We start from the raw sequence: 7,507 nt of genomic DNA on the forward strand, positions 1-7,507 counted from the left end.
TGGTCATCTGGCAAGGCTAGCATTTGTCAGGTTTCTCCACTTTGAAAAGTGTAGAGACCTCTCCAGAGCTGTGGCCCCCAGGAGTTTTCTCACTTTTCCACTTGTCCACACTCAAGCCTGTGTCAATTAGAGGAAATTACCATTTAAGTGTTCTTGCTCCTTTACGGTTATGGCAGCTTCTCTCCCGGCAGCCAGATCTTGGCCGTGACTCTGGATTTCCTGCCTCTCCCGGGATTGGGGGTGCTGTTTGCTTGGCGACTCAGTTCGTGGATGGGTCGTTAAAAAAAATCATTGATTTTCATTTCACTCTGCATTTTCTGGGTTATGGACAGGAGTGTTGAGTGCCAAGCTCACTGCATTCTTTCTTAGATGTGCCTCTCATGATTCAGAAATGAAGCTATGGTTACGAATGATCACTTTATATTCTTGAAATATTTACCTTTGTAAATTCATGGATCTCTTCACATAACTTCAGTTCTCAAACATCTCTTGGGGATTCTTGCTCCCCTGTGAAAGCAATTCCAAACTGTGTAACCAAGAATAAAAGAGTTCCCAAATTTGCTTCTATCTTCCTTTCTCCAGCTTCATCTCTTTCTGTTTAAGGTTCACAGAATCCCATCTTCTAGACAAATTTACAATGTACTCTTTAAATATAGAGTGAACGAACTCATCGCTTCCCTTATGTACCTTCCTAATTTCTATTAACCGTAAAAGGCTTAGCTGAAATATTGTACCTCTATCAAGTCCTGCTTAAATTCACAGGCAACTCAGTTCTTTGTTCCTGTCCATTTTCTTAATACTATAGTAAAACCTTGGTTTGCGAGCATAATTCATTCGGGAAACATGCTTGTAAACCACAGCACTCAAATATCAAAGTGAATTTCAAGAACCATTGGCCCAGTTGTGATCATGTGACCTTCAACGGCTCACGTTGCAAGGCATCGCTCGTTTATCAAGTTAAAATGTATTAGAAACGCTTGCTCGTCGTGGGGAACACTCGCAGAACAGGTTACTCGCACTTCAAAGTTTTACTGTGTTTCTCTTATAAGGCACGATTTGTATCAGTCGAAAAAATAAATACTAAACCACCCAATATTCAACACATAAATAATTAAAATGTTAACTGGCTCATATATTTTCTTCTGACACAGATAACCTTCTTGGGGGTGGGACAGTGGGGTATCTGAACCCTTTAATGACCATATAGAACAGCATACATTGTGCACTAAATAAGGGTTTATTACAGATAAAAAAGTTGAATAATTGAATTCAACACAGACTATAGTATCAAAAATTGTTTATAATTATTGCATTAATGAATTTAATAGAGCCACAACATTTAATCCAAAGCCATAATTGAAGTTAATTGCTTTGTTCCTTTTATTTCCTTGCCCAGTTCGTTTACAAACATTACTTTTGCCTTCATAGACTTCTCATAAACGATGCAAGGTACTTGAATTCAAGGACTATCGAATTGAATAAAACACAGTGATCTTGTTCAAAGTAGAAAGATAATGATTCATTTTATGAGTAAAAGCAAAGATGTCTGATTCTGTCTTTTTAATATGTAAAAGAATTTGAAAATTAGATATTTTTTAAAGGACCGCGTTTCATGAAAAAATATACATTGTTGTTTCAATTGTTGATCTCATAAGGCTCTTATCGCTTTTGTCAAATAGCGTAAGCACATAATATTGCCTCATCTAGGAACTCCTTAATCACCAAACGGTACAATACACTAGAGCTCTGTGGCTTGCCTCTGCACATGGCGACAAGCGGACTTTTCAGATCTGTGACAGGACTGGCCGCCCGATGCAGGTGCTGCTGTGGGGAGTGGGGTGGCAGGGGTTCCAAGACTGAATACTATGTCTGAACGATCTGTTACATTGCCACCTCATTGGAGAGAAGTGTGTTTTCTTACTTCCTACCTCAACTCGCTCTTGGATCTTAATTGCAAGGTGTAAACAATGAAACCATGGAGCGCTGAGCCTCCACGTAGCCATTGGGACATTCAGCGGCTTTCTAGGAAACAGGCAATAAAACGTACTGCCATGATGGATAACTATGTTGTAATAATTTTAATTCAGGGTTTTCATTGAATAACCTCTTAAGGAGGCGGTCATATACTCCATTGTAAGAGCAAGGTGAATGTCTGAGAGACTGCATATTTACGGAGCAGTTAGTCTCTCTTAAACAGGTGAAAGGTCATGGTCATTATAACAATATTTAGTAGCTAATAAAACTGTTTATCTACTGCTTGGTTTATTAGCCAGGTCATAGGGGTCAAGCACTAAAGTCAAATAAAAGTTATGTCTCTTTCAAAAAAGGTACACCGCCAGAATCTTCAACCAGAGCATAATAAAACAGCCCAGCACATAACTGACTGCAACAGACTTTTAGTATCGTATTTACAGCAGCCCATAATCAAAGCTAATAAAAAAATCATTTAAGGCAGCCAAACAGGAAGCTAGCAATACTGTGACCATTTTTAACACCTGCATTTAACAATTAGCATGAAAAAAATGTTCAGCACCTAACATATGTCTTTTGGCGTTTCCATTAGACACAATTTCACTCCCTCACAAATTTAAACACTGACTCTGAACACATTCAATCGACTTTAAAGCTCTAATATGTGATTCTCATTTTTAGCCTTATAGATTTCTCTCCCTTTAGTGTCCACGGATATTATGGGGCTATACTTTTTAATAATATATTCCTTCTTTTTCACTGCAAGTGATTTAGGAGTGTTGTCATTTTCGGTAAAACTCTCATGAAAACAATGACACTTTCTTAGAATTCTTAAGATGAGTCATTTTTTCCCCCTCTACGTGGAAAAAAAAAACACACATATTTCTGATTCCCAGCCATCCTGAAGTCTGTCATATACACTAAGCCTTCATAACGCAGAACTCATTGTACACAGGACAGACCATTGGGAACAGTCACAGAGAGAGAGGTAGGAACTGTACAAAACGTGGACTGGAACTTTTGTTAAAGAATATTTAAAGGTCAAAGCCCTTTCATCATGAGGGTGCTCAGGGGAAATAATGCTCTGCGTTCTGTCTGAAGTGTTCCCTGACATAAGTCAGTAAGTGTCAGAGGTCTGATAACTTCTTCCAGGTTTCTCGGGAGCTATTTAACCTTTTGCAATGTTGCATATTACATTACACTAATGTATCTGGTGTACTTCATGCTTAATAGGTCCATTTTAAAAGCTGATGTCGATATACAGATGAAATGCACTCGATTTGTGAGATCACTGCAGACAAAATTTGTATCCCAGTCTTTTCTCCTGGTTTGCTGAGAAATCTGCCTGGCATCTCAAAATCCGTAAAACTGCTACTGTGTTTCACTTTTTCATCGAAGGGATGCCAGTAATGTGATAAGGATCAAGGTTTGAACATAAACATAGAATATGTACAAAGCTGTAAGTTTTCTCAGTCACTTACCTTGCATATTCACCTTAAATACGGATATTAAAGATGCACACAGATGCAACTTTTTTTTATTTAAAAATTAGAAATAGTTTTTGGGGTGCCCAGGTGGCTCAGTCAGTTAGCATCCAGCTCTCAGATGCCTGATCTTGATCTAGGCTCAGGTCATGATCTCATGGTTTGTGGCATTGAGCCCTGTATCTGGTTCTGCACTGACAGTGTGGAGCCTGCTTGGGATTCTCTCTCTCCCTCTCTCTCTGCCCCTCCCCTGCTCACTGCTCATGCAAGTGTGATCTCTCTCTCCCTCTCTCTGTCTCTCTCTAAATGAATAAATAAATAAAAGGTTTTTTAAAAAAGAAATTTTTTGCAAACTGCGATGTGCTAAGAGGCTAGCAGGTTATCGAATGTCTCTCTTTTTCAACAAAAACAATATGAAACAAACAAAAGCAACAGCACATTTTCATTTCAGTCAAACAAACAGGACAACAAAACTATAAACCCAGTACTTTCAAGTTCCATTTTGACGATATGATGCTTTAAAAAAGTAAGTAAGATCAGAGTCACTGAATTTTTTATCCAAAGATAGCATGCCAGTTCTGTGTTTCGCCCAAATTTGTTAACCTCTTGGAGCCATGGATCTTCATATAAAAACAGAATGAGTCGATCAATATCACAGAATTGTAAATATGAAATAAAATGGCATACAGTAATACCTGCAATTGTGAGTAACTTGTTCTGCGAGTGTTTCCACAAGATGAGCAAACATTTCTAATAAATTTTAACTTGATAAGCAAGCAATGTTTGCAGTACGTGTGGCCGAAGGTCACATGATCACAACTGAGCCAAGGGTTCTGAAATTCGCTTTGATATATAAATGCTTTGGATTACAAGCATGATTCCAGAACGAATCGTGCTCGCAAACCAAGGTTTTACTGTATAGAAAATGCTAGCGAAATCCCAGTTACATAGAAGAACTCAGTAAAAAGTTGTTTCACATGTTTCATATGGATGATGCACACTCTGAATCCCTGCGTATCTGCAAATACCCCTTTGATTCCAGCAGGCAGAATTCCTTGCTCGTATGTATCATTTTATTAATTTTAGCCCTTTAGTCTCAATATTCTTTTGATGTTATTTCAGTATTGGGATGAGGACACTGATTATCATCCTTAATAGATAGTATGTTCTTCCTAAAATTACCTGCAGAATTTTAGATTCCTTAATAGATAGTGTTTTTTTTTTCCTTAATAGATAGTATGTTCTTCCTAAAATTACCTGCAGAATTTTATTCTTATCTTTGAAATTTAGAAATCTGAGAACATTTAGGAACCACCCACGGTATGTATGGTACATTTCTATTCTAATGAATCTACCCTAAAACTTGAACTCTTTGAATCTGAAACTGTATACCTTTTTTCCGGTTAGGAACATTGTATTTTGTTACTGATTTAATAATCACCCTCCTCTATCAGCCCCTTTCATATCTCTAAGTATCTTATTTACACATAAGATCTCCTATCATCTTTTCTGCATTGTGAGGTTTCTACTGTATTTTTCCCTGGGCTTAGAAATGTCTTTTCCGCTTCATCTTCTAAGATATTAATTTGTGTATAAATAGTAACCATTGAGAACACCTGCTGAATTTTATGTTTAATACTTGAAGATTCAGTTATTTTTTTAAATGCTGTACTTAGATCTCAAGTCCTTCCGTTACGTTATTACATTTTAAAATTATTGCCCGAGTTCTATCAGTTCAAGAAACCGTATTTTTTTTGGTTTGATCTTCGATTTAGTGTCTGAGTTCCCTTAGATATGCTGTTAGTCAAATTGCTTTTTGCCTTGTATGCCTACTCGTTACTGGAGTAAATATTGGGGCACCACATCAGCGATCTACCATATGAGTGAAGATAAAAAATTGTGTGTTAAACTGGGTGCTCTGAGAAGCAGGCGTCAACCTGAGACACTAGATGTGAAGAGATTTATGGAGGAAACGGAGGGTGGTTTAGCTGACCGACAGTGATGCAGACCTGGCCCCCAGGGGGACACTGGGAAGAAAGGACGGTTGGATATTTGGTTGGTCTAAGATGATTTCTTAGACCGTGGCATAGGTTTAAGAATGTTTGGTAAGGCCGATACAAATCTCTTGGGCCAAAGTTTCCCATTAAATCCTAGGAACCAGCCTGCCTGAGTATCCCTGCTGCAATTAGCCTTTGACTTAGAGCAGCCCGTGAGAGCTGGCTTCTGCAAGGAGCCATGCTGATGAACTTCAGAGTACAGGAGCAGGGGTATTAGTCAATTGTGCCTCCCATAGTAGAAGTTCTGAGAAGTATGTTCTCATTAAGTCCACAAATTTTCCTCCTACTCCTCTGAATTAGCTTTGCTGAGCCCATTCTCTCTGGTCTCCCTGAACACTCAGGTACCTGTTCATCCTCATGTAAATTTCCGGGGGGCCAGGAAGACCCATTTCAATTGTCTAGTCTTCGCGTGTGTGTGTGTGTGTGTGTGTGTGTGTGTGTGTGTTTATTTTTGAGAGAGAGAGAGAGAGAGAGAGAGAGAGACAGATACAGAGTGCCAGTGGGGGAGGTACAGAGAGAGAGGGAGACACAGAATTCGAAGTAGGCTCCAGGCTCCGAGCTGTCCCAACACGGGCCTCGAGCTCACAAACCGTGAGATCATGACCTGAGCCGAAGTGGGGCGCTTAACCGACTGAGCCACCCAGGTGCCCCAACAATTATCTAGTCTTAACGCTGGTCCTACCTCCAGGGAACTGTGGATCCACACTGGATTCTTCCAGAACCACAGCCTCACTCACATCCAACGGCTGCTATCGCGTGTCCTTGCAGGCATTGGAGTTATGGCTAGTGAAAATAAACATGTGTTCATATTATCACCTTAGAATTTCTAATGACAAATTTCATGGGATGTTCCTCTCTGCCTTTTAGAATGTGAAATTCTTGAAGGTGAGAATAGTGTCCTACTGCTGATCAAATTGTTGACATCTATGGGGCACCTGGGTGGCTCGGTGGGTGAAGCGTCCGATTTCAGCTCAGGTCATGAGCTCACAGTTCCTGAGTTTGAGCCCGGCGTCAGGCTCTGTGCTGACAGCTCGGAGCCTGGAGCCTCCTTCCGATTTTGTGTCTCCCTCTTTCTCTGCCCCTCCCCTGCTCGCAGTCTATCCATCTCTCTGTCTCTCAAAAATGAACAAACGTTAAAAAAAAATAAATTGCTGACATCTATCACAATGCTTCCATATCAACTCTATTGAAGGCAGAATGAGTTATTTGTAGGTAGTAATTGTGGTTTACATTTACTTTACTGAACATATATCCTCGGAGTTTTATTTTGATGCTTCTATTTTTTTTTTCCCTATGGTTCAATCAGTGACTATATTATAATCCCATATGCTCAGCAATTTATGGTACAAAAAACACGGTCGGTAGATTGCACACTGCTTTCGGAAAGCTTCAAAACAATGTTATAACATTTTCTTTGAATTGCAAAACAATTGTACTTTCATCATGGAAAAAAAATGGAGTGCCTGGGGTGGTTCAGTCAGTTAAGCTTCCGACTGTTGATTTCATTCAGTCATGATCCCACGGTTGGTGAGTTCGAGCCCTGCATCAGGCTCTGCACTGACGGTGTGGAGCCTTCTTGGAATTCTCTTTCTCTCCCTCTCTGCTGCTCCCCCACTGACTTTCTCTTTCTCTCTCTGTCTCAAAGTAAATAAATAAACTTAAAAAAAAAGTCTATCCTTAAAATTCTACAGTTTCAATTTCTAACTAAACTTTCCACAAACACCACCACCTTATTGCATAGCAATTATTACTTTTTTCAGCTGAGGGCAAGTTTACCCATATAAAAATCAGTTATTTCAAAGCAAAGTACAGGTATGGCGAAGGAGGACCGTGCCTTGAGTTCCTTTACCATACCATGTAAAGGAGCAAACTGATCATCCATAATAGTCCAATAAATAGAAACATGAGAACCCTCCACATAAAATTCTAGAATTACTCTGAAAATTGCTTGAGGACGTTTGCCTCCATTTTTCCAGTGAAAATGGCAGCCACCGC

This window comes from Panthera leo, chromosome F2 (assembly GCF_018350215.1).
Source record: "Panthera leo isolate Ple1 chromosome F2, P.leo_Ple1_pat1.1, whole genome shotgun sequence".
NCBI classification, from domain to species: Eukaryota; Metazoa; Chordata; class Mammalia; order Carnivora; family Felidae; genus Panthera; species Panthera leo.